Source organism: Callorhinus ursinus, unplaced genomic scaffold (genome assembly GCF_003265705.2).
Source record: "Callorhinus ursinus isolate GAN/ISIS: 27379988/994484 unplaced genomic scaffold, GSC_fseal_2.0 scaffold89, whole genome shotgun sequence".
NCBI classification, from domain to species: domain Eukaryota; kingdom Metazoa; phylum Chordata; class Mammalia; order Carnivora; family Otariidae; genus Callorhinus; species Callorhinus ursinus.
In genome coordinates this window covers 1,319,269-1,346,648 of record NW_027397151.1, presented here as the reverse complement: position 1 = coordinate 1,346,648, position 27,380 = coordinate 1,319,269, and the positions used below count along the sequence as shown (strand labels likewise).

At 60.0% G+C, this 27,380-nt stretch overlaps 1 long non-coding RNA gene across 1 annotated transcript; it reads right to left on the bottom strand.

The window, feature by feature from the left end:
- Nucleotides 1-13,277: 13,277 nt before the first annotated feature.
- On the bottom strand, nt 13,278-26,686 carry LOC141371716 (uncharacterized). The gene is made up of 3 exons (XR_012376882.1): nt 26,221-26,686; nt 21,274-21,384; nt 13,278-14,875 (listed from the first exon to the last, which is right to left on the bottom strand). It is a non-coding gene; the product is annotated as an uncharacterized lncRNA (long non-coding RNA).
- Between the last annotated feature and the right edge of the window lie 694 nt (nt 26,687-27,380).

Here is a 27,380-nt window from a genome sequence, read left to right as displayed (position 1 = left end):
TGTAATAGGGCTGCTAGAGTCTTCCGCAGTGTTTCCCCACATCTAGTATCCGTCGTGGCTTCAAAATGCTGAGTATACTTCCCTGTATGGGACGATTCCCTCAGCAGATGTTTTAAAGCCTATTTAATTGCGTGGTTCATAAAATGCACAAACTGTGTTAGCTACGGCCTGGCTCTGTCTCACCCTCGTGGAAAGACAAGCCCGGGGCCTGAGGAGAGGGTCCTGAAGAAGCCACTGCCTGCCGGGCCGGCCAACGGTAAATTCACCAAGACTCAGGGCCCGTCTCTCTGCCAGGCCCTGCAGCCTGGGACGCACTCCCTGCCCTGGGCAAGCTCACCTTCTGGCGGGAGGCGTCACGCACGTAAATGCAGATCTGGTAACGCGTTTGCAAGTCATGGTGAAGGCCTGGCCCTGGCTTTGGCCGCTTCTCCGCTGTCCTCTGGGTCCAGCCCCTTGGAGCTCCCTTCTGGCCTGGGGTCAGAGGCCCCCAGGGCAGGGGTGGTGAGAGGGGCTGCTAGGGCTCCGGAGACCACTGGGTGGAGGTGAGTGGCAGGGGCTGAACCAGGCTGGGGGCTCCTGGGTGGGCGGGTTTAAGAGGCATCAAGGCTGAGCCATGGGCTGGCTGTTCAGGAGGCTTTGGGGCTCACGGGGAAGCCGGGAGCCTCCAATGGAGGCTGAGACCCCAGGATGCCCAGGGTGGGGGAATGCAGAAAATCTGCCAAATCGAGTTAAAACAGTCACCAGGCAACTGAGTCAGAGACCCAGGGACTGCTCACGCTGGGACTGTGCTGCAGACACAGACCCCGCAAGCCCCTCAGACCTGTAGTCATGTGTGCTAGTCACTCACTCAACAAAGAGTTGCCGGAACATTCCCCAGACGAGGCCACGTGGGGGCGCAGGAGTGGGCGGCCAGATCTCCACGGTCCTGGAAGGGTGGCCACGGGGAGGCGTCCCGAGCCCAGGGCCCTCCACACTGGGACGACAGGTTGGCAGCACCCGGCGTGTGGGGCTTTGCTCCGCGCACGCCAGGACAAGCTGGCCAAGGCCACCCGGCCACGCTGCTGGCTTCTGTGGCCACGGCCCTGCCCTGGGGCTGGGGGTGACGCTCTCAGCCACATGCGCTGTGCCCGCTGGCGGGTGCTGAAGCTCCCAGCTGCTCACAGATAAGAAGGGAAAGCTCTAACTCCAAGCCTGCTGGGCGTGCTGGGCCAAGCCGGGGGTGGACTGACGGCTGGGGGCCGTGCTGGGACGGCCCCCCACAGGGCAGTAGGGATGTCCGTGTGGAAGCAAAGGTCTGTTATTTTAGGGCAATTCCCCCAGACTTGGAGACCCAGGGGCAGACATCCAAGAGCCATGAGGGGGTCAAAGGGTAGAGCGGCGCGGTCGGGGGTGCTGGGCTGCCCCCACGGGGTGGGGTGTGTGCTTGGACTTGGGAATGACAGATCCCAGAGCGATAGTGTCCAACCATGGCAGCGGCCGCTTCATCAGGAATGTCCACAGTGGGGCTGAGTGCCGGCCCAGTTGCTCTATCTGCACCGTCTTCTCTGGAGGGCAGGGGCAGGGCGGCCTCTGGGAATCCTTGGGGTGCCCCCCTCCCCGTGCTCTGGACCCAAAAGGAAAGGGTGTTTGCAGAGCTGAGATCTGGCCAGCTCCCCGTCCTCCAGGGCTTTCAGGGGCCAGGGCCATCCGCGGGTCATGGGATGAGAGGCTGGAAGGGTTGGGGCCCCCCTGGGCTCCTGGTGAACTTTGGGGGCTGGTCTGGAGGTGAAAGGCCAGGGCTGTTTGCAGAGGAAGGACCCGTGGCACTGACTCGTTCATGTCTTGGAGGAAGGGTGTGGTGGCAGGGGTGGTGGGGGCCAAGGTCTCGGGGTCTTTGGGCTCTGATGCACCCAGAGGGGTTGTGGGGGTGGGTTTGGCCCTGTGCAGTCCGGCCTGGGGGGCTGAGCATCTGTCCTGCAGCATCAGGAGGGCAGGGCAGAGAGAGCAGGGCCTGGAGGAGGCGGTCACCCCTCGCTGTCAGGCCGGCCTGTGCTCAGAGGGAAGTCCACACACCCAGGACGCCGTGTCCCTGGCACCGCCGAAGCTGCTGTCCCCCCTCGTCATCGATGCTGATGAATTGGGTGCTGGCAGGAAAACTAATTTTCTAAAAAGGAACTTGCTCTGTCAGAGTCACTGAGGGTGATGAGGCCTGTGCGGGCTCGGCTTTCTGGCGCTGTCCTTACGTGGACTGCAGGCCTGCTCCCGGGAGCCGAGGGGACGGTCCCTGCAGCCCTGACAGGCCGCACGGTTGGGGTCAGCTGTGTGGGCCTCCCTGCCCTTCGTCATCTGCCACAGCCGCACGAGGGGGACTTCCCTGGAAAATTCCAGCCCCCCTGCAGAGCCCTTGCAGCATCCCAGCCCACCTGCCCCTTCTGGGCCAGGCTCACGGTTAACTCCAGGCCTGTCCTGCCTCAACTGCAGCTGAGAGTGTGCAGGGGCAGGGGTCTCTGTCCGTGGGCTGTTAGCCCCCCGAGGGCCGGGCTCTGGTGGCCTCGGCTGTGCCCCAGGACTGAGGCCAGTGGCAGGTGCCACGGTGCCTGAGAAACCGTGAGAGGCAGGGGCACCCTTGCCGGGGGACGGAGCCCCTGAGCCCGGGGCCTCCCGAGTGTGCGTGTGTGAGAGCACATGTGTCTGCTGTGGGACCCCCCCACCCCACCCCTGGCCCTTCCCTCTCATGTTCAGTCCCCGCAGGGCGTGAGGGTCCCTCGGCCATGGCGGGTCCTGCAGGGGAGCTGGGGGCAGAGCCAGGGCGCCCCACCGCGTCCGGACATCACATCCACGCCGCTGCTTCCACGGATCCTGGAGCCAAATGCTTTGCTAAAGCTGGTAAAATGGAACCAAATCAACTGTTCAATGGATTTGGTCCCCTTCAACCAGCTGTAGCTGCGCATTGATCGCGCCATCAGCCAGGCTGGAGGCCACGGCGGCCACGCGGAGCCACGGCGGAGGCCACGGCAGCAGCCACACAGAGGCCCAGCGCGGGCTGGTCAGCTCCAAGTAAGCGAAGCCCCTGCCCCACCCGGGCCCCTGACCGGCCGACCCCACCTGAGGCCGGGACCCAGAGGCCCACCTGCCCTCCTCCGAGGTGGGCTCCTCTGAGGTGCGCCCCCTGGGGCCGCGAGGCAGAGCTCCGGCAGCCCGCCCCCACAGCCCTCGCCAGCAGACTGGGAAAACACACGTTCGCTTCCACACCAGAGTGTAGCTGGGAAGTGCATCCTGGAGCCCATGCAAGCCGGGGTCTGGGGCTGTGGCCCACAACCTGCCTGCTCCCAACAAGGCAGACCCCCTCCCCAGGCTTTTTTCTACTTCCTCCTTGAAGGCGTCCTTGGCCCCAGAAGGCCCTCCCCAGTGCCAGGCGTCCATGCTATGCTGATGACCTAAGCAGTGGGTCTGGTGGCCACTGCGGGTGCCCAGTGCGCAGCCTGCCAAGTCCCTGCACCTGCACATCCAGAAGTCACTTCAGGCACCTCAGGCCCCAGGACCCCCAGCTGGTAGCCCTGCCCGCGGGGTCCAGGACAGGAGAGGCAGAGCCCGGGCCTCTCTCCTTGGCACCTGCCCAGAGCGCCCCCTTTGGGAATCCTGCCCACGCTGAGGCCCCGGGGGAGGCCTGCCTCCTGCCACCGCCGGTCCCTCACCCACCCTCCTGCCTCATCCCTGCCGGAGGCAGCTCCCGGGCCAGTGTGAAATGCTGCACCTCTCTGCAGACTCGGGCACACCCCTCGTCCTCAGGAGAGGAAAACGCAGGTCCTCACCCCAGTCTGCCGCCCAAGAAGCTGATCAATCAGCTTTTCGATTGATGAGCTATGTTCACATCCATGTTCCATGGCTGCCAGAGGTGTTGGCGCCCCCAGCTCCTGGCCTCGGCTCTCCCTCCCATTGAAAGGGTGACCCAACATGAGACTGGCCCCCATGTCCACCTGCATGTGGACCACCGTGGCCATCGGCTGTGGACCCCCTGGAGCGGGGGTGCTGCTGGTTCCTGCCCCCTCCCCACGCCTCCTCCCTTGCTGCAGGTGACCACACAGACGCCACAGGGCAGATGATAGGACGCCAGGCTAGGCCAGACGGCGCTGGGCAGGCAGCAGGTGACGCTTACAGGGGCCGGCAGAGGGCCAGGTGGCCCCGGGGAGCCGCCACCGGCGGGACATGAACAAGTGGGCTTCGGGGGGCTCCGGATGCTGTGGACCCTGGAACCTGAGTCCCATATAATTTTTAGTCATCATGAAATAAGATTCTTCCTTTGGGTTTTCTCCCCCTCAATCATTAAAAAATAAAAAGCCATTCTCTGCTCCTAGTATAAATGCAGCCATGTGGGATCTGGCCCTGGGGCCCCGGTTCAGCACCCTCCCCTGGCTGTGCTGCATGTAGAAAGGATCAGCAAAGACACCTGCTCAGCATAGTGTACGCGGAAAGGACTGGAAAGCCCGAGAGGCCCCTGTTCGGCTCCTGGTCCTCGCTGTTAGTAGACACCTCGTGAATGAACAAAGGGAGGCCCCCCGGGAAGCCCCTCACCCACCGAGGCCCAGCTCCAGCTTTCACAGAGTGGGGGAGGGGGACACAAAGAGGCCCCGTCCCCCGGCAGATGAGCGGATAAGAGGGTGCCCAGTGGCCGGTGGTGAGGCAGAGCCTGGGCCTGAGCCCAAGCCACCAGGGGTGCGCCCCCTGTTCTCCGTGGTGTAGAGAGGCTCTGTCCTGAGCCCTGGCTGGGGTCTGGGTCCAGAGGTCCACAGGGAGGCTGTCTCATCACCCCTGCCCCTAGGCAGCCTGCATGGCTTTAGGCTGGATGTGCCCACAAGCGGGGGCCAATTCCTGGAGCAGGTATCCACTGGGAACCAGGCCCCAGCTGGGCAAAGGCCACCCCAGGGGCCTAGGATGTGGGGCGGGGCCCGGGGACACAGGCTTGTCCTGGGGGCCAAACTTCTTCCAGCCTTACTGTGTCTGCTCATCGTGGTCCCGGGGTCTGTGTCCCCCTGGGGTTGGGTGTGGCCACTGGCTGAGCACCTGGACGTCAGGGAGGCTGAGGGAAGCGCCCGTGGTCACACGGCTGTCCCAGCCAGCTGGGCTTGGGGTGGGCATGCGGGGCTGTGGGTCCTGGGCCAGCCTCTTCCACATGGGGGTCCTTGTCCAGGCTGAGCTTGGGCCACTAGGGTAGTCACCACCTGGGGTCCTGCCCACGGTCTCCAGCTGTGCTGAGCATTCAGCTTCGTGGGGGCCTGAGTGTCTTGTCTTAGGAGAGGCTTTAGGGGAGCAGGGAGGGCAGGGGGTGGGTCTGAGCTGCCCGAGCTCACAGTGGCACCTGTTGCAGCAGCCTGCTGCCCATCCGACCCTGGCCAGCCTTCCCCTGCTCCGTGTCATCAGCAACTCTGCGCCCCTCCCTGCAGGCGGTCCCGGGTCACTCACTGCCACCCTTGTGCTGAGCCCTCCCGTCCATGGTGGGTTCCTTCCAATGACGATTTCCTCCCTGGGCCGCTCCTGAGACCACATGGGGACTCGTTCTGTCCTGAACACCCCTGACTTCCCTGGGAGCTCAGGGCGCAGGCCCCCTGGGTCACCTGCAGCCCCTGCAGCCTCACCTTGCCTATTGTCCGGGCCCTCTCTGCCCCTCCTGCCCCAGTGCCCTGTCCCTCCTTAGGCCTCACTGACCAGGGGCCTGCCATGCGTCCTCACGGCTCTTTTCATCCCTCACACTTGGCTGTGGGGTGCTGTGACGGGGTTATCCCCCAGTGCCGTGCCCTTGTGTGCCCGGCCAAGACTGCCCTTGGGCACATGAGTGGAGGAAGCTGGAGAATGTTGGTGAAGGCGGATGGACCTCTGAGAACCTGTGCAGGAGTCAGGGATGGGGCCAGTCGGGCACTTGGCCTTCCTAGTAGAACCTGTGAGCCCAGGAAGCTCTTGAAGAAGGGAAAATGACCTGCGTCAGAGGCTGGGCCCCCAGCGGTGACACCCACCCTGAGAAGGTTGTGCACCCCACAACCTCAGCCCAGGGTCCTTTTTAATCGTGGCTCTGGAGCTCAGACAGAAAGAGACCGTGTCCTGCCCCGCGGCCTCCCCGAGCCCCTGCTTCCTCCACGCCGGCATCCAGGGGTTCCGGCGGCCGTCTGAGCTGCGGAAAGTGTCTTGGCTCAGTGGCCAAGGGCCCGGAGCTTTTAGATGGGAATCCCAGTCCCGGCTTTTGCCCTGGGCAGTTCTTTTCCTCTAAGGGGCCCTGAGATGCCCATCACATTTTAGCAAAGAAAAGAAAATACTCCTTTGAAAGAAATTCTTTCTTGGACAGTATTCAGATGCTCTCCCAGTAAGTGGCCCCAAATCCTTCGTGTGCGGACAGTAAGTGACGGTGAGCAAGGTGGCTTGTCCTCGGCCCTGGGGACGGTGTGGGCGTGTGTGGGTGGGGGAGGCCGGGCTGCGAGGTGGGGAAGCTCCCCCTGCCATTTCCACAGCCTCTGAAGAGCTCACGTGGCCGCCTAGTGAAGGTGGTGCGTGTGTTCAGGGTGCAGCCCAGTCCGTCGTCCTCACGCCCTGCCCCGCACCTCCTGGGAGGCGCCCCCACTGTCGGAGATGTTCGCCGTGGAGGCGATGCTCATAGTGCATGAGGCTGGGGCCCCGTGTGCTTCTGCTTGCCCGCTGCTGGTCTGGTTCGGTCCAGCCCCCCAGCAACAAGTGCACGCACAGGGGCACGTGCGCACACAGGCCAGGGGGCATGCACATGTGTGCACATGTGCACGTGCACAGACACGCACATCGCCCCCCACCCCCAGCTCACAGGCCTGATGCACTGTCGGTCTGGGGAGGCAGCCCAGGGTGGGCTGGGGCGGGCGGGGAGGCTGAGGGGAGGGCAGGTGGGGCTTGGGGGATGTGCGTGGGAGGGCCTGGCAGCTGGGGTGAGGGCGGCGGGTGGGGTTGAGGCTGAGAGTGAGGTGGTCGAGCCAGGGTTGGTGGGCTCTCCCTGGAAACCCCACAAGAGGAGGACTCGGCCCCCTCCTCCAGGGAGGCCCCCAGCCCACGTTCCCTTCCCTGGCCCCAGGGCTGCTCCACACCCCCGTGCTCTGCCAGCTCTGCGGGACTCCGTGGCGGCCCCTGAAGCCTGGGGGTCCTGTCTCCACTTCCCCCGATCTGCCTTCTGTCACCAAAGACTCGACCAGTGTCCTCCAGAAATTTCAGGAAGACCTCCGCATGTGGCCGGCTCTGCTGGGCACCTTCCTTCCTGGACTTGCCCTGCGGGTCACGCACACCGGTGTGTCTGCACGCTCTGCTTCCCTCCATTGCCGGACAGAGACCCTCACCCGTGGGCGGACGCTGCCACGGGAGGGAGCCGGGGTGGCCTCCGGGAGAAGGGGCACAGAGGCTGGGCTGCAGGGCTGCCTCGGGGACAGGCTGGCTCCCGGTTGGCCGGGGAAGGGACGTTAGTGGCTCTTGGCCGAGAGGTCTAACACTTGGGCTGGACCCAGAATCTCATGTGATCAGAAGTCTCATAGCCCCTTTCCTCTGGGCTGGCTTCATTCTGGGGGAGGATCTCCCCAGGTGGGGGCAAAGGGGGCCCCCGGCAGCTCCGGGCTCATGCCTCTGACCAGGATAGCAGCAGCAGGTCCTGAGAGAGAGAGCGGGAGGGAGGTGGGAAGGAACTCATTCTAAGAGTTCGGCGGGGTCCCCGGGTCACGGGAGCGCTCGAGGGGGTGGGGGCCACCCACCAGAATCCCTCAGGCTCCCCTAAGAGAACCCGGGGCCCTCTGACCAAGAGAAGGGAGCAGGTCCGGCAGAGATGAAGGCTGCCCTGCACAGGGAGCCCCCCTTACTGGGCCACGGGTGACACGCACGCGCGGGCCGGCTGCTGCCCAGTGGGTCAGCTCTGCCATCCTGCCACGGTAGTGGGTGGGCTTTCGCTGCTTGACTGTGCCGCTTTGACTGTCCTTTATTTTTAAAACTAAGAAGAAATAGAGACACCAATACGTGGGTGCTAGCAAAAAGAAACACGTTCTGTTGATGCCAGGCGGCCAAGCCCAGGGTGGATGGTGAGCCAGCGGCCCCAGGTGCTTGTTTGAGTAGATGTGAGGACACTGTCCAGCACCATGTGTGTGCACTGTGACAGGGGCCCCTCGCTGGACAGCCTGAGGCCCTGAGGTCTCCCACGAGACGTGAGGCCGCTGTCTGATGACACGGGGTGCTTTCTGAGAGGGAGGTGGGAACCCGGGGTGGGGGCCCTCCCCAGGCATCTGCTCCCAGGCGTGAGTCAGGCCTTCCTCGTCAGCAGGTTGGCTGGGAGACGGCCGGGGACCTGCGCCCCCTACTCAAATCAGACTGAAAGCAAAACGACGAATCACAAGGCATCTCCCCCCCATGCAAACCTGGGCCGTATTTCTTGTGGCAGGTAGGGGAGCAAGGCTGAGTCCTACAGAAATTTCTAGATGGAGAGTATCTATGTGTTCCGGCACCAACCAGTGGACACATGGCTGATGGGATAATTTGCATCTTTTAAACCTAAGATTGGCGTCACTGCAGACACACCGATGACGAAGTTTGTAAATTTGCTAATCCCTCTTTTTGCTAAGTGCCACCCTCATGCATAAAAATATCAAATCAATAGCCAGCCACTCTCCCCAAAGGAGCAGAATTGCATCTTCCACAAACGGCTCGTTGTTGGGTTGGATCTTGTTCTTCAACCTGCCCACCTGCCCTGCTTTATTCTGGGGTCTCTCTCAAGGGCCCCAGGGGCCTCTTTCTAAAGCTCCCTGGGTTGCCGCTGCCGCACCCAGACCCAGGGGCCTCTCACCCTGACCTCTCAGTGTTGGGGTAGCGCTCAGCCAAGACGGGCTGCCTGGGCTCATTTTGTCCTTTGTGCTGACCTTTTCCAGAGGGCCCACAGCCCTGGTCTGGCGTCTGGACTGCAGCCAGGGCTGCCCCTTGACATCGCTCAGCGGATGGCAAAGAGGAGTGGGGGGCACATGGGACACTGGTCCCCTGGATGGCTGAGCATACAGGAGAACACAGAGGGACAAGCTCTGCTTGAAGACATGTCCTGGGTGGGGCTGGGGTCCCTCGGTGGTTGGAGGCTTCCTTCTGTCATGGTGGGTAGAGGGGCTCGGACCAGCACAGAGGGAAGGGGGGCCCACTGAAGACCCTGGGTCCGTCCCTGAGACCCTCCTTCAGGACATTCCATTCCCAGGACACACCAAAGACCCAACGGTGCACTGAAGCCATCAGCAATGGTGGTGGGGTGGCGGGTGGGCCTGCTGTCAAAACCAAGCACCAAGAACACCTGACCTGTGTCACAGGATGAGGGGCGCAGGGGCCACGGTTCAGTTTTTGTCAGGAAAGCCGACCCTTTGTGCGGCTGCCCACGCAGCAGGGGAGTTAATTCCTCGAACCGAGGATGACAAAATTGTTCCGAGGAGTAGGTTTCTCGTGTCGGGTGTTTATGCCACTGCTGTGTCCTCAGATAGTGGGGGTCACTCTTCTTCACTGGGGCCTGAGAGCCAAAGCAAGTCATGGAGGCGAGGGGGCTTTGACGCGCCGCCTGCCTCGTCCAGCTCCGTGGCTGCAGCTGGACCCCTGTCCCTGAGGCCACGGTCGCACGGGAGAGGCGAGCCATGGAGGGAAGAGCAGGGCTGGGGCTGTGCCCATGGGGACCACCTGAAGAGGCCTCTTCTGTGAGTCTAAAGGCAGAGTCGGCCCCTTGCGGCGTGTGCCCAATAGAACCGAGGGCAGGGCCGTGAGCCCACGTGGCCACAGCGCTCGCGGGGGGCTGGTGCTGTCCGGACGCTGCCCCGGGCCTGCAAAGGCCTCTGGAGAAGCCCTGGTCTGGGACCCTGGGGAAGGTGTCCTCAAGCCTGTTCTCGTCTGTGAATCGGGACTCTGCCCTGCACGGCTCCCTCGGGACGGCCACGGGGCCCAAGGCGCTGTGCCCAGAGTCCACAGCCTGTGTGGAGTGCACCTCCATCCCCGTCCCTGCTCCATTTCGTGCAGCCCGACGTGCGTCACCATCAGCAGGGAATTTGGGGGCAGAAGGATTTGGGGGCCCCTTGGATGCCGGACGTGCTCACTTTACACATTTAAATTCCCTTCAGGACGCAAGTCCCGAGGAATACAGTTCTCTCAGTCCTGGGACAGTGACCATGGTCCCCTGAGTGCACCGTGCTCCTCCCTGCAGGCCACCCCTGCTCCCCATGCCCACAGCAGTCCTCCTTCCAGGCCAGCAGAGAGCCCTTTGGGAGACCCTCCCCGGTAACTGCAGCCATCCCGAGTGGGCTCCCCCGTCCACAGCATTGACCTTCCAGCCACTCTGGGTGAAGGTCATGCCAGCTCTGAGTTCGGCCTCGTTTCTAATCCACCTCGTCCGTAACAATAATAACACCATAATAACAGTCATAAAAATGGCACTGCGTTTGTAGGTCACATGTCCTGTCAGCCCTGCGAGGAGACTCCTCCCGCCCCCGGACCAGGTGCTCGTGGAGTGGGGAGCCTGCTCGGGGACAGGAAGGCTGGAGACGGGTTTCAGGGCTGGCCAGTTCGCCGAGGACGCCGGGTGTGTGATTTTCCTCCTGCACCGTGCAGACCCTGCCCAGGAAGGACGGGTGGGGGACGTGAGCACAGCGCGTGATGAGACCCAGCAGTGCGGATGCGGCTGCCGTGGGTGCCTTTGCAGGACCCGATGGAGGGCAGCTGCCCGCCGCCCCACTCCGGGCCAGCCCCCTGCGCGCCCCAGGTTGCTGGCAGGCCGGACGGAGTGCAGGGACGGCTCTCCTGCCGGCATCCCTGAGCCCAGGAGCAAGCCTCCAGCCAGAGGCAGGTAGGGACCCTTGAGCAGGAAGATGAGGGCCATTAATTTGAGTCTGCACAAGTTAATTAAAATGCTTGCTTGCTAATGGTTCCTAGCACAACTGGGAAGGAGGGTGTTAACGCAGAGACTCCATATATTTGGAGACTCCCGGATCTGAAAACAGGCCTGCCAAGCTTCTAACATGCCCTCCACAGACCAGAGCGCGGACGTGAATTATTCATGCCGTGCTGTATTAATTGTATTGATATATTAATAATTAATAACAACCATGCTAATAACCACTGTCATGACTAGTCGAGGGCTGCTGGCTTGCGTCCTCCCTGTGAGGTCCTGCCCTGGGATGAGGAAGGTGCACCTGCGAAGGGCCAGCAGCCTAAGGAAGGGCTGCTGGGGAGCATGGCCCACTCACAGGGTAGGGGCCGCCGCCCTGCAGGAGGGTGCAGAGAGGGTGCAGAGAGGGACATGGCGTCGGGGGGGGTGCAGGAGCCCCGGGCCGGCCTGGGTTCCGGTCCCAGGGCCTCACTCCTGACCATGAGGCCGGGTGCAGGCTCTTCCGCTCTCCAAGGCTCCGTGGTGTCATCTGCAGAAGGGGCACGGCGGCCGCCCCAACGTGCCGAGGGCTCAGACCTGGCAGGCGTGCAGCCCTTGGTGAGGGCACACTTGGAGTGGCTGTTACTATCCCCCTGGGGTTTCTGTCTAATCCCTCTCCTTGGAAAGCTCTGCAGTAAATTCTGGAAACTGCCGCACTCTGTGGCATCACTCCCCGCGCCCGACCTGGAAAGGTGGGGGTGGGCGTAGGGTTGTCTTAGGAGTGAGGATCTGGAGGGTCAGTGTTGGGAGGGACAGACCCCTGGTAACAGGGGAACAACGGGAGTCTACCGTGTGGGCCCCGCTGGTGCCAGGGCACGTGACCTGTGACCTCCCGACCCTGTGACCCCCGGCCGCCGCCACGGCCACGCTTCCACCCAGATCTCCGCTATCAGCCAGACCCTGGCAAGTTAAGTGGCTCATGGGAGATCCCAGCCGGCTTCAAACACAGGCAGAAGGTTCCAGAACCAGAGAACATGTTCCCGTGGCCCCAACCCCCCCTCACCCTTCCTCTCCTCTTCCCCCTCTCCCTCCCTCCCTCCCTGCCTCTCCCTCCCTCCCTCCCTGCCCCGTCTCCCCCGTCTGAAATGGTGGCTCGGGGAAGGTTATTGGAAAGGTCCGTGTGAGGCCTGTCCCTTACTGCAGCTTCTGCAGACTCTGCCCCCAAGGATACCCAGGGTGCTCAGCAGCCCGCGCCCCTGCACCTGTCCACCTGCACCTGTGTCCTCGACCTTCAGGGGCAGCAGGACGAGCGCCAGAGCTTGGCACAATGAGCAAAAAGTTATGGCAACTTGCTTTTATTCCCTTTTGGCAACTGATCTCCAAACGGGCTTCTCACCCCTCTGAGCAAAGCGTCCCCTCCGCACGAGGATGTGGGCCTTAGGCTCACAAGAAGGATGACTTGTCCCTGGCGGCTGGCTCTTATCTCAGCCAGGAAATTGGGCAGAGGCAGGACTCAGCTGAGTCCACACCGGGCAGGCCTACTGCCCACAGCGGTCCTAGGAAGGAGCACGGGCAGCGTGGGTCCCTTCCAGCCCCCCGTGCCCCCAGGGGCTGCCGTGCACCTGGAGCCGTGCCGACCCCTCGGGACCACAGGACCCATGGCACAGTCCCTCTTGGGCAGCACTTCCCCGTGGGGCTCGGCCAGCGTGCTAGGAAAGTGGGGACTCGAACAGGCGGGGTTTGCTGTGGGACGGAGGTGGGGAGCAGAGTTGGGGGCAGAGGGCTTTCCAGGAAAACAAACGTGCAGAGTTTTGTGAGGGGCTGAGAGCGGTGCCCCTGCAGCCTGACCCAGAGCCTGCTGCGATCTTGAGCAAGGGACAGTGCGCCCCAAACTTCAGCATCCTCGTCTCCAACAGGGGTCGGCCATGCCCCACATGGGCTGCCGAGGGCCCCGGGAGCACGGTGCTCGCTCTTTGGGTCGGGAGTGGGGAGCTGGCAGGAGGCCCGGCCTGCAGTGGCCCCTGGAGCCAGAGGCCTGTGGGTGCCCGCATGCCCTCAGCCCGGAGGGGGCAGCTCCCGGGCAGGGCGGGCCCTGTAGCCCATGTGGGGACAGTGGGGACCTGGCGCCATCACAGCATGGCTGCACCGAGGCCTCCAGGGGAAGGTGCAGATTGCCGCAGCGCGTGCGGGCCCGTGCCGCCACGGGAGGGCCCACGGTCACGGGAGGTTTCGAGGTCATTTGCTTTATTTTATTTTATTGTTAAGATTTTATTTATTTATTTGAGACAGAGAGCGCGCACCTGCATGCACGCACACAAGCAGGGGGAGGGGCAGAGGAAGAGGGAGAAGCAGACTCCCCGCTGAGCAGGGAGCCCTACGTGGGGGCTCGATCCCAGGACCCCGGGATCATGACCTGAGCTGAAGACAGTCGCTTCACTGACTGAGCCCCCCAGGCGCCCCTGGCCCATTTGCTTTAAAGTGTCTACACTTGCACAGGGTTTGAACACCGTCCGCCCCACAGGCTGTGGAGAAAGTGCAGCTGAGGCCGTTGGCGGTGTGCGGGGTGGGGTTGGGAGGCGTGATCGGTGCTCGTCTCAAGTCTGAATGTTAAACCAGCTGCAAGGTTGCTTTTATTTAAAAAGTGGCTCTGGAACATTTTGGAAAGCAGAACTCAGGTGTGGATGGAGGCCCAGATCCCAGGTCCGGAGGAATCAGGCTGTGGGCTCCCCGCCCCCCACCCCCAGCTGCTGGGGGCCCTGTCCCTGGGGAGGACTTCACACACGCACTGCAGACCTCTCACTTGGCTTTTATTGGCCCCACACGGCTGGGCTGGCTGAAAAGAAAGCATTTAGTGCTTTGCCCCGGGTTTGCCAGGCAGCGTAGGTATGACATAGGAGTGTCCTATGAGTCACACCCCGAGCCAGGTATTTGTCCGGCCACCCGGGCACGTGGCGAACACAGAAGCTGTCCCGTAGCCGCGCTCCCCTGTCCTCGCTGCCCACACCTGGGGCCACGGCTGTGCTGGAAGGACACCGCCGGAGAGGACCTGGCAGGATTCAGGTGGAGAAGGGGGAGCTTGTGACGACTGTGGAGGACTGTGTAGGAGATCTGGGATCTCGGAGAAAGGGGGAGGCACAAACTGGGGTAACCAGGCGTTGTTCTAAGCTGCTCCAACCGTGAACGAGACTGTGCCCCCCACCCCCCGGCTTCCAGACTTGCGTCTCCAAGGACGGGTGGGCAGGTTTGGAAAGCTTGAGACAGCCTTGTGTCTCCCTGTGTCCATCAGGCTCCTGGGGACAGACGGATGTGGTCAGTCTGTCTCTACCCACCGCCGGCCCCCCGGCTGTCCACCTGGTTGTCTTTCTGGGTGGGAAGACGGAGAGATCTGTCCATCTGCCGGGCAGCCCCGCAGGCTTGACACTCGGGCAGGGTGTCTGAACCCCCGTCTTCGTTCCAAAGGCCTCAGCGGCTTGCAGAAGGCTCAGCCTGTTTACTCAAACTCAGTCAGTTTAAGTGTTAATCATGTCTGAAAATACCTCCAGGGCAACCCCTAGGCTGCTGTTTGGTGACCGAACACGTGGGCACCGAGGCCGGGCCCGTCGACGTGAAATCAACCATCACGCACCCCATGGCCACCGTGGCCTTCCAAACTCCGTGGCAACAGACACCAGAGGCTTGTGCACTTGCAGGAATTAGGAACTTTCTGAGCAGGTCCCACACACCACATGCACTGCCACTCCACACGCCCCGCTCCCACAAGGCAGCCACGCCGACGAGGTGGCTGGCTGTCCGCTCAGAACTGGCTGTGGATGGGTCCAGTACCGTGTAGACGCAGCCAAGCCTGTAGGCATCTGGAATGTTCTTGGCCCCAGGGGGCCAACAGGTGGCCCCGCCCAGGGCTGTGTCTCCCAGGTGGCCGTGCTCCGCAGCAGGGCAGGAGGGGGTCTGGGGCCACGGGCCCAGGGACTCAGACTGACGCTGCTTGTACTGTGTGACCCCCGACAAGTTGCTGCCTCTGGGCCTCGGTTTCCTTGTCTGTGAAATGGGGATGACAGAGAACCAGTGTGGCATATGGAGCAGGGAGCCTGGCTCAGCCACGGTGAGCCCTGGGGTAACAGGGGGCCAAGGTCCAGACCCGGGGTGACAGATGGCGGGGCTGGTGGTGCCACACACCCTGCCCCACCCGGGCCTGGTGATGTTGGTGGGACCTGGCAGTTTGTCCTTGCCGCCCGCGCTTGGCCGGCAACTGGGGGCCCCACAAACAAGGAGAACACCTTCATTCTGCTCCCAGGATCTCACAGACGTGCGATCTACGTGCTCCTGAGGCCGAGTGTGGAAATCCAAGGCGCTGATTTCACACTATTTACGGGCATGAAGGACACCCACCTCGGGGAGCAGGTTTGATCCATGGCTGGGTGAGCTCAGAGCTACTAAGAAAAGCAAGTGGGGACAGACTGGCCGGGGTAGTGCTGCGTCTGCAGACACCTGCAGCCCTGACGTCCCACAAGCCCCCTGCCCTGGGCACCTCTGGGAAGCGTGTGCCGAGGCTCTGGCCACACAGCTCTTGGGGTGCCTGGGGGGCACCGAGTTTCCTGGGGACACACTCCAGAAAGAGCCGATTCCAGCAGACTTTGACCCCAGGGTTGGGCCTCGCTGGCAGCTCCAGCCAGGTGGGGACTTGGAGGCCAGGGGGCAGAGGAGGGGTCTCTTCCCCCAGAAACACTCAGGGCAACACGACACCCTCTTCAAAGCCAGCCCTGGTCTGGGCATCAGGGTTGCCTAAGGGGGAGCACTGGTGTCTGGGGTCCCTGGAGCAGAGCCTGGGTCAGAGGCTTGGGGCCCATAGTTTGTGCAGAGGTGCTGCCAGCAAGTGTGAGGAGGCGGGCGGGGAGGCCGGGAAGGAGGCCTGTCATGAGAGGTTCTGCTGAGGCCCCTCTGACAGTGGTGGGCACACTTGGAGCTGCCCCCAGTGGGGACGCTGGGTATTTGTCCACTACTCCCCCCATCTTGGTTGGGGTGTCTCCTGGAGGCGTGGATCGCCAGCGCCCTCAGCCTGCCCCACCATGTTCCACTCACGGCCACAGCCGTTCTCCAGCGGAAACTTCCGGGCTCGAGGTGGCATCTGGGGTGGGCCGAGGGGCCGTCCACCATGCCCCTCCAGCCCCTGCCAGCTTCCGGCACCTAGGAGATCAGCCGCCTGCCACGTGCTCTGGGGGCCGCGTCCATCCCTGAAGCTGCTGGCCCAGGCGGGTGGCAGGCCGGCTCAGCTCGGGTTTGTAAATCACTCGGAAGACAGAGTTTTACGCTGCTGGCTTGCCAGGCAGAAAGTGCTGCAGCCGTGGAGGGTAACTGCTCCGCGGGCGGTGACTCGTGTGGGGCCGAGATTTACTCTCTCATTTTGGGCATGAATAACCGGTTTCCTACAAATCTGCCAGGGCTTTTGAGCCAGGTTTACCAGTAAGAATGACCAAATCAAATCCATCTTCTGAGGCCTTTATGGGGGACTCTCAGCTCCTATTAGCCACGTGGGGCTGACAGGCAGCAAGTGCCCGAGGAGCCCACCGGAGCTGGGCGAGGGAGGCTGCCACGGGACATGCTCCCACATGTGGGGGCCCACCGTGCGGCCCCCAGGCTGCTCCCCCAGCCCAGGCAGTTCAAACACTAGCCCTTCCTGGCATGCCTCTGTGTCCTGGGAGCAGGGGGCCCTTATCACCACAAACGGGAGAGAAGCGGGTCCCCGGGGGTCAGTGTGGTGTGCTTGGGGGAGGGACTGGGGCAGAGGCTGGCTTCTGCCATGCAGGTGGGCGGGGGGCTTGGGCTCCACCTGGTGCCTGTGTTTGGGGAATCAAGGATCCAGGACCAAGGCGGGTGCTGCTTTGGGTGTCTCCCTACCTCCTGCACTGCCCTTCCTGCCCCCAACACCCTCTTCTCTGCTTATCAAAACTGACTTATTTTCAAGGTCAGGCTCAAGGTCACCTTCTCTGTGACGCTCTCTGTGCTGAATGGCAGCCTCTTGGTCTCCAAAAGCCCATTCTTTATGCTGCTGGCTTGGCCGGCAGCTCAGCCTGGCTCTCAGTGGCTGGCTGTTTGCACATCGGCTTCCCCACACACAGACTGCTGGGATTCTGGCTCTGCTGGTGGAGAGATGACCTCAAACCTAGCCTGTGCCAGTGGTCAGCTCACGGCATCCTCGCCGTGGCTCCAACAGTGTGGGATTGGCTTCCCCAAACCACAGATGGAGCTGAAGGCCCTGAGAGGTTGGGCAGCTTGGGAGGCAGAGCTGGGGTTTGAACCCTGGCCTGTGGGTCCAGCACAGGGTGGCCCTGTGATGTCAGGAGCCCTAGGTGGGGGCCCTGGGTCTACTGAGCTTGGAGAAAGCATCTGGGGGACTCAGGAGACCAGAGGAGCACGGTTCCTGCAGAGGTATCTGCTGGGCATTGTCTGGCCCTGTTCTCCGCTCTCCACGCCCCTCACTTTATCCCAGCACGTGCGGCTGGACAGGCTCCCCCTGACGTCCCCATGTCACAGATGGGGAGGGTGAGACCGAGGGGAAGTGACACCATGAGTGAAGGGGTGGGGTGCATGTGGCTCAAGTCAGCCTCCTCTGTCAGCACCAAGGGCTCAAAGGGGTCTGCCCCCGGGGGGCCAGCTGCGTGGGGGGCTGTGTGGGTTTGACGGTTGACATGTACCATCCATGCTGGGAACAGGGACCACAGTGCAGATGGGTGGATAGCAGGCAGCTCTGGATGCCCACCTGAGACCACAGGATCAGAGCTGGTGGGGCCCCAAGTATGCCAGCCAGGGGGGAAACGGCCAGTGGCTGGGGGCCGTCTGAGTGATCCAGTGCCTGGGCTGGCTGGTCGGGCATGGACACGGCCAGAACTCAGACCCCGGGGCAGCACCTGCCCCTCTCTGTGCAGGAACGGTGGGGGGTCTGGGACCCTGTCCGGGAACCCCGCCCAGGACCCGGTCTGCGCCCTCTGTCATCCTGCTGTAGCCTGCTCTCCTGCTCTCCCTAGAGGCACAGCAGCAGCCTGAGGCCCCAGGGAGGCCGGCGGCCCCTTGTCCTGACCTTTGCCCTCCTGTAGCTGCTCGGTTCCAGGAACCCTGACTCGCAGGCCAGGAGGGAGATTGCCCTGCAGAGCTTTCAGCTCCTCGAGGGCATCCAAATGTGGTTTCCTTCTGTGAAACATCAGTATCAGTGGTCAGGACAGCAGGCCGAGCTGGGTGCATTCCTCGGGGGTGGGCTGGGGGTGAGAAGGACCCGGGATGGCAGACCCTGAAGCTGGACTCTCCCTCCAGGAGCACTGTGGTCCCGACCCCGTGGACTAGACTTTCAAGGGCTATTCCACGATGGCCCAGAGTCCCCTCACCTGGCCCCCCTGGCAGCCTGAGGCACAACAGGGGGAGGCCGTCCTTCCCCCCACCCCCAGGAATGCTGCCCATCCCAGGGTGTGGGACAAGCCTTTCCTGAGGGCCTCAAGCGGGAACCTGTGGCCCTCCTGGCCGACAGACCCTCTCCTTGCTGAAGGGGGCAGGACCGGGCTGGCAGGGGCCTGAGGATTCATGGGGGTCCTTCTCTCCGCAGACCTGGTGCCACAGGTTTACAGGGACCCAGATATGCTGGTCGTGCAGGAAATTGCAAGTGAAAATAAGCCATAAACCAAATCCGGGAGCACCAAGGCTGACCGGGCCTGCAGCACACGGGACCTGAACTCCAGCTCCTGCTCGGTCAGGGCTTTTGCACACACGTGCGTGTGGGCATGCGTGCGTGCACACACGTGTGCAAACACACATGCGTGCGCGCGCACACACAGGGGAGTCAGCGGGCAACGGAAGCATGTTGTGTGCAAAGTGTTGCACATATGATGCACACACACGCATGCACACTCACACACACACACGCACACCTCAAAGCAAGCCTAAGATAGCCCTTTCCATGCCCCTGGGAAATACTTTTTGAGGAAACAAGGCGAGGCCGTCAGCAGCTCCAGCCTGGGAGTCTTGCAGCCCCTTTTCATCCAGGGCCCTTGCCTGGTGGACGGTGGAGTTTGGGGGTCAGCGCAGTGACGGGCTGGAGCCTGTGTTTGCAAAAGTCGTGTCTGACGTCCTGAACTAGTGAATGTGGCCCCTGCGCCGCCCCCCAGCCAGCAGAGGGGGAGGGGCCGGGTAGGAGGAGCGGCTGCGGGAGGGGAGGGGCCGGCCTCGTTGTCCCGCCCAGCGCCTGTCAGGCGGCTGGGGAGGCCGCCCGACTGTGGTTCCATTAACAGGACGGAAGCTGCAAGCGGGAGCCAGAGATGAGTCAGAGAGCATCGGAGGGATGGGACGCGGTCCAGGAGAACGCTCCCCCTGCCCGTCCTGCCAGGGCCTGCCCCACGCCCAGTGGGTAATTCAGCAGGCTGACCCAGACAGGCAGCGGGCAGGGCGGGCTCCGGGCGGCCCGCGAAGGGCAGGCAGGACGCGGGGGGGAGGGGCGTACCTGCTCCGGGGGTTACTGTCACCCCCGCCCCCCCCAGCCGGGGAAACGGAGGCCTAGAGGGCCCCTGCATAGCTCCCGGGCTAAGCCTCTGCCGATGGGGCAGCAGCTACCGTGGCCCCGGGTCCAGGGCTCGGAATGCACCGTGGGGAGCAGAGCTGTCGGGCCAGTCCACAACGGGAGGCGTTACACAGAGCTCCCTCATTTCAGTAAACGCGGCTGCCTCCTTCCTCCCCAGGCCACAGCCCCCAGACTGGTCCCGAGCTGAGCCCCGCCCCTCGGGGAGCTGCCACGCCCCCGGGCAGGGCGGTCACCAGGCCAGCAGCTCTGCCCCTGGGCCAGCCACTGATCCCAGCTCCAGCCCCTTTCCTGGGGGAGCCCTGCCCCACCCCGCCCCGCCCTGCCCCGCCCCGCCCCGCCCTGCCCAGCCCAGCCCTGCCCTGCCCAGCCCGCAGGAGACTTGTCAGACCCAGCAGCTGCCCGGAGCCTTCAGAGGCCAGGCAGGGACCCTGCGGCCACAGCCTCCCCTGCCAAGACCACGGACCCGTCTGTGTTGTGGGGGGAGCGTGGCGGAGAGGCCTCACGCGAGCACGCCCACAGGCAGTGGGGACTCAGCCCCTCTTGTGCCAGAGACAGGATGGGGCCACGGCCTCCCCAGGGCCGGGTTCCCAAGCTGCTCCATCCCTCACTGCTGCGTGAGCCGGCAGGCTCTGCAGTCTCTGTACTACAGTGTGCAACAGGATTCAGTGAACAAGCCAGACAGAGGAGGTCGCTACCTCCACGGGTCACAGCCTAGTGGAGGGGTCAGGGGGCAGCTCGTGTAAATGAGCAGCTGAGGTACAGTCAGGCGTCTAGGGGAGCAGATGGGACTGACCAGATGGGTCAAGGAAAACCGCTCCCAGGAAGAATATCTGAAATGGTGCCTGAGCCAAGGGAAGGAGCAGCTCCACAGCCTCGTGGGGGGAGAGCATGCAGAGGCAGGAGCGGCAGGTGCAAAGGCCCTGAGGTGGGTGGTCCCCGCCCCCAAAGGGAGGCCCTCCTGGCCGGGGCCTAGGCTGAGGGGGCCGGCGATAAGTCTCAGGGGCCTCGTAGGTCCCGGTACAGAGCCGGGCCTTATTCTGAGTGCAGGGGGGAGCGCGGGAGGCAGGACCTGAACCCCCTGCTCCTAAGATCCCTTTGGCTGCTCTGGGGAGGGAAGTGAAGGTATGGAGCCTGAAGGCAGTGAGGAGGCCAGGCTTCAAGGGGCGCTCTCAGGTGATGTGGTGGGACAAGAAGGGGAATTTCAGATTTATCTTGAAGGTGAAGCCACAAGCTGTAGAATGGATGGGTGTGAGGTAAGGAGTCTCAGTTGGGGGGACGCCCAGACCCTCAGGCATCGATGGCAGAGCCTGGGGCTACCTGAGCCTGAGGGGAGCTGGTGGACAGTGCTGCCTGGCCTCACGGAGCCTGGGCCACCCACTGGGCCTTCCTGGGGCTGAGCGGGTGATCGAGGGCTCAGACAAGCTCAGGGAAAGCTCTGGAACCTTGGTATGAATTTGGGGTCATGAATGCATGGGTGATCTTGGAGGTGTCAGCAGGGAGAAGGGGCTGAGCCCTGTGGCCTCTGACCTGAGAGAGGAAGGGGGGCAGAGTGGGTGTGGGAGGGGAGCCTTGAGGGGATAAACGTGAAGTCCACAAGACATCATTACTTGGCACAAAGGTCCCAGGTCAGGGGACAACGGTGCTCAGCTGCCCTGGTCCAAATTGGTAGCAAACTTATTCCAGGGTCACTCGTGGTGCCCCCCCCATTTATTCCTGCCCCATCTCCATGGCAGTGTGCCATCATCTGCAAAGGGAAACTGAGGCTCGGGTTAACCAACTGTGGGATTTGACAGGGCTGCACCAGCACCCAAGCAGAGCTTTGCCCGCGGCCGGTGTTCTCCCCCGTGGGGCCCGGGGGGTGACCCAACGTGCTAACCTGGCAGGGGGTCCGGAGTCTTGTGTCTTCATCCACACATGAGAAGCTTGGAGTCTTGAGGTTTCCAAACTCCACTTGCCACAAGGGGAACCCAAACTGACAGAGAGGACCCTGTCGTGAGACGGTGGGAAGCGTGCCGCTGGTCTGCATGCAGCAATGGTGAGCTGATGCCCGAAGCCCCCCTGCGCACCCCTGCCCTCCTAGCCAGTCTGCTCCACACGGCTCTCTTCCAGGCAGCACCTTCAACACCACAACGGTCCTGATGGGGTTCGACTGAATAAGGGCAGCTGGACCGCAGGGCAACCTCCCGCCTGCAGGATGCTGACCATATAGACGAGCACAGCCAGGGACCCCAGGACCCTGAGCCTGTGGAGGGCCTGGCTGGGCTCTGCAGCCTCCCTGGCCTGGAGAGGGAAGGGGTGGACAGGGCAGTGGTTCTCACTCCCCTGAGGTGTGTCTGGAGGACTTGTGAAAGCCCAGAGTTCAGCAGGTCCGGGGCACTGAGAATGCGCATTTCCATGATGCTGCTGGTATGGGACCCCGCTTGGAGAACCACTGACTTGGTTCCTACCTGGCCTGCATATTAAATCACCTGCTGAGCTTTAAAAACTGAGTCTGGCCACTGTGTCAGAGTTTGGGGAAGGCAGGGGGGAAGGGGACTGGGGTAGTGAGAAAATCTTTAAAAGTTCTGTTCTCCTGTGGGTCCAGCATGGGGGCTGGTGAGGAGCTCAGGGGGAGGAACTGGTCAGCGCTTCCTGGGTCGTCTGAACGGAGGACCCAGCAAGGGGACTTGGTGCAAACAGGTGTCCAGGCCTGCTGCCCAGAGCCCCCCAGGAGGACCTGAGGCTGGGGCTGTGGACAGGATCATCGGGGGGTCTGTGGGACAAACTCTGAGACCCAGTGAGGAAACGCATGGCCGGACAGCATTGCGCACATGGACAGACACACAAAAAGGCCTCCAGCATGCTGCTCGCCTGGAGAGTCACCCACCTGCCTGTGTGCAGGCGAGGAGGCTCCAGGAGGGCACTGGGCCAAAGCAGCGGTGACTCCTCACCCCTTTCCTTAGAAGTCACCTCTCTGGCTTCTATTTGGGTTTATTAGTGTCCAGACCCTCTGAAGATAGTATTGCCTGCCCTGGGATGACCATGCCCGCCTCCCCCAGCTCCAATATTAATGATCAATTAAAAACCCAGCAGAGGAGAGGAGAGGGGAGGCTGGGGACGTCTGTGTCCGAGGCAGCTCCTGGAGCCTCCTTGGGCAGGAGGCTCAGGTCCTGAGTCAACATGTCCAGCAGTCCTTCCAGGCTCTGCTCATCCTGGGACAATGACTCAACCCATCCATCGCCCTGACATCCAGCAGATAGCGAGTGCTTGAAACCAGCCGGCACCCTGGGCCTTGGACACAAAGGGATCTCTTGGTGCCAGGCGAGGCAGAGGTTTGGCAAAGGACCAAAGCGCCGGTGACGGGCACAATATGGTATTGCACTGAACCAGCCTTTCCTACTCCAGCTCTCAGCACGCCCGGGAGCCAGTCCCAGCCTCCAAGTGGAGCCCCGTGCAGAGCCAGGCCTTCCCAGGCTGGGCTGGGGCAGGCGTGAGGGAGGCGGGGCTGGGTCTCTCCTCCTCACCCTGTGGAGGCACCGAGACAGATGGCAAAGGTGTGGGGCAGCTGGTGGGCTGCAGAGAGACAAGAACGTGGACGGGGATGCCCGGCCCCTTGCTCCTTGCTGTCACCTGCCCACTGCCATCCCGGCACCAGCTCGCCTATGGAGAGGCCCCGTGGAGATGGCATGTGCTGGGTCCTTGCCAGTGCTGGTGGTGGGGCCGAGGACGGCCTCCCTGGGGCATTACCCTGTGCCATCCTCATGGCGACCACAGGGCAGGCCCCTTGTTCAGGTGAGGAGACAGAAGCCCCCATAGGCCGCAGGGCCCTGGCCAGGGGAGGCATGAGGACGGCACGCGGGGGGCCCTGAGCCCTGCCCCTGCCCGCTCCCAGCACTCAGCAGGGGGCAATGACCTTGACCCTTCGACAGCCAGGAGGGGAGATGGGGCTGCTGGCCACCTGGGGCAGAGGCTGGCTGCGTCATTGGGCTGGGAGCCTCCCTCCCCCGCCAGCCCCTCATGGGCGCACGTCAACATGCCCAGACAGCCATTGGGGGCTCTGGCCATGTCCGCCTCGTTCTGGCCGGGTGTGGGCCCTGAACAAACAGTGTTGGGCCTCCGCAGCAGGCTGAAGGGACATGAGCATCAGTGCTGTCTTGGCCAGGTCAGGTGGCCATAGCCATACCGTAGACTGGCTGGCTTCGGCAACAGCAGCCCCTCCTCTCATGGTTCCGGAGGCTGGAAGTCTGAGATCAGGGTGCCAGGGCCATCTGGTTGTGGGTGAGGGCCTCTTCCTGGCTTGCAGACTGCATTCCCGTCACTGTGTCCTCAGATGGCCCCTCCATGGCGTGCACGTGGATAGAGTGACCCATCCTAAAGGGCACGGAATCCCCCTAGGAGAGCCCATCTTCACAACCTCACCTACCCCTAACGACTTCCTAAAAGCCCCACCTCCAAATACTGTCACATTGGAGTTAGGGTTTCAACATCTGAATTTTGAGGGAATTTGGGGTGGGGGACATAAACATTCAATCCATAACAGATACAAAATTCCTCAACAAATACTGGGAAATTGAATCCAGCAAAAATAAAAATAAATTATCTCATGACCAAGTGGAGTTATCCCTACGATGCATGGCTGGTTCGATATTCAATATTCGAGTCACCGTATCGACAGTTTAAAGAACAGAAACCATGTGGACATCTCAATAGATGCTGTAAAAATATTTGAAAATATTTAACTTCTATTCATGATGAAAACCCTCATCATGAAGGGAACTCCTCAACCTGATTAAAGGCATCTATAAAAATATAATGTTAGTAATGATAAACGAGAAACCCATACCTAACATCATTTTTGATGGGGAAAGCCCTAAACAGTGTAATAAGACAATGAACAAGCTGGTGTGCTACCTACTGGCTGGGGAGATCAACAGAGCTGTCCCTATCCACACATAACAGGAGTCTATATGAGAGTCTCAAAGAATTGACAAAAAACTGCCAGAAATAAGTGAGCTTTGCAAGTTTTTCAGATACAAAGTCACTCTACAAAAATCAGTCCTATGTTTGTTTACTAGCAATGAACAATTGCAAACTGAGATTTAAAAACAGTACCATTTACAATGGCACCAAACACATACGAAATACTTAGATATAAATCTAATGAAATGAGTGTAAATTTTGTAAGCTGAGGGCCACAAAACACTGATTACAGAAGTCAGCTAAGATGCACATAAATGGAGAGATGAACCATGTTCATGGATTGTTCATGAAATCATTCATTTCCCCCAAACTGGCCCATAGATCCAATGCAAATCCAAACAAAAGAAAAAAACCCAAACAAACAAAAGCAAAAACAGTGGAATGTTTTTGTAGGGGTTGGAAAACCTGTTTTTAAACCTTACACGGGAAAAGGAAAAGGAGCTAGAATCACCAAAAGAAGTGTTTGAAAAAGAACAAAGCTGGCAGATTCACACTACCTGATTTCAAGTCTTACTATAAGGCTACAGTGGTTAAGAGAGTGTGGTGTTTACGATCCGAGAGACACATAGAACAAAACAGAGACTCTAGACTTGGGGCCACAGATATAGTCCATTGATTTCAGTGAAGGTTCAAAGATAATACAATCGGGGAAAGATAGTCTTTTTAACAAATGGCGCTGGAACAATTGGATATTCATGTGCCCCCCACACACACAAAAGAGAGAGAGAGAAAGAAAGAAAAGAATCTTGACCCATGCATTGCAGCATATACAAAAATTAATTCAAAATGGCTCATAGGCCTAAATAGAAAATCTGCAATCATAAAACTTCTAGAAGACAGAAAAGGATATTCTTGTGACCTTGGGTTAGCCAAAGATCTTAGATCTGACACATACAAGCATTGATCCACAAAAAAAATGAATTTGTAAATTGAATTTAATAAAAATTAAGAACTTCAGCTCTTTCTATGGCAATTAAGAGAATGAATGAACAGAGGAGCTACAGACTGGGAGGAAACATTTGCCCATTCTCTTATCTGATAAAGAACCTGAATTCAGAATATATAGAGTTCTCAAAACTCAGTAATAAATGGCCTAGTTGTTTTTTTTTTTAAGATTTTATTTATTTGAGAGAGAGCATCGGTGGGGGGAATAGTTGAATATGTTGTCCCTTCAGATGACTTTATCTACCTGTGTCTCTATATAAAGTGTGTCTCTTGCCTGTGTCTGTATATAAAGTGTGTCTTTTGTAGCCAGTATATAGTGGGATCTGGCTTCTTTATATTCACTATGTCAATCTCTGCCTTTTTTTTTTTAAGTAGGCTCCATGCCCAGTGCAGAGCCTGACGCGGGGCTTGACCCTGAGATCAAGACCTGAGCTGAGATCAAGAGCCAGACACTTAACCGACTGAGCCTCCCAGGTGCCCTCTCATCTCTGCCTTTTAATTAAACTGTTTAAACCGTTAACATTTGATGAAATTATCCACATGGTTGGATTTAGGTCTGTCATTTTATTTTTTGTTTTCTGTCTCCTCTGAGTTTGTTTATTTGTTCTAATGAATATATTAATTTTTTTTTTTTTTTACTATTCCATTTTAATGTATACACTGGATTTTGGCTGTCTCTTCTTATGTACTTTTTTTAGTGGTTGCCCTAGGGATGTCAGGATCCTTTACTTTACAGTCCACTTAGAGTTTGTATTTTCCCCCTTCCCATAAAATAAAGCAAGCTTGCAAATTTAGGTCCATTTCCCCAGCCCCACCCCAGCCCCACTGGCCTCTGCCACTCATACTATGACACCTACATGTGTTGAAAATCCCACCACAGCATTAGCATTTTTCGTTTTAAAAGGGAAGAAAAGCAAACCTGGATATTTACTCCGGGAATCACCACTCTGTCTCCTCCTGATGCCACTGCCCGTCAGCCTGGAGCTCCTGCACCGCTTCTGGTGGGAAGGTCTGCAGGTGGTATACCCTCTTAGTTTTCCTTCATCTGCGATTATCTTCGTTTTCCTTCATTCCAGAAAGAAAGAGTCATGGGAAATGGAGCTCTGGCCTGACAGTGCTTTTCTCTCAGCACTTAGAGACGCTGCTCCACGGCGTCTGGTCCTCGCGGTTTCCAACAGCAAACGTCAAGCCTCTGAATCATCGTTTCGTGGGTGTAACGTGTTGTTTTTCTCTAGCTGCTTCCAAGATGTTTTCTTTGGTTTTCAAGAATTTGGTTACTATGTTTCTCAGTGTGGTTTTCTTTAAGTTTATCCTCTTTGGGATTCTCTGAGCTTCTTGAATGTGTTCATTTATTTCTCTCACCAAATTTAGGGTGTTTCTGTCGTTTTTCCTTCAAATACCTTCCCCACCTTTCTCCTCTCTTCCTGGAACTCCAAATGTGTACCGGACTCTCTGATGTCGTCCCCCCTGGTCCCCGAGCCTCGGATGTCTCTTCCTATCTCTCTTCTGTAGATTGGATATTTTCTATTTACCTTCAAGTTCACTGACTTTCTCCTTCATCTCTCTTCTGCTATGAGTCCATCAGTCAATTTTTAATTTCAGATACTGTATTTGGGATTCGGAAATACTCATTTGTTTATTTTTTTATTTCCTACTTCTCTGCTGAGAATTCTTATCATTCATTTCATATCATATTCTGTGTTTGTTCGGGGGGGGTCCTTACAAAACCTAGTTGGGATGTCCACTGTAAGCACCTGGTCATCCCGGGACTGGAATCTGACCATTGTCCCTCCTCCTGAGGATGGTCATTTTCCTGGTTTCTGTTGAATGATTTTGTTTTACATCCTGAGCAGTGGAAAGCCATGTGGTACCGATTCTGGGTCCTGTTTTCATCGTCCGGAGATGCTGACCAGCGCAGCACACAGGTCTGTCTCACCTTCTGTGGGTGGGCTTCACACGCGCTCCCTCCAGGGTCATTCTGAGGTGTGTGCAGGGCCGTGCGCTAATGAGGAGACCCTCCTGTCCGGCTCTCTCCCTTCCAGAAGTCCCCCCACCCCCTTGCCTGCAGAGGCCCCCTTT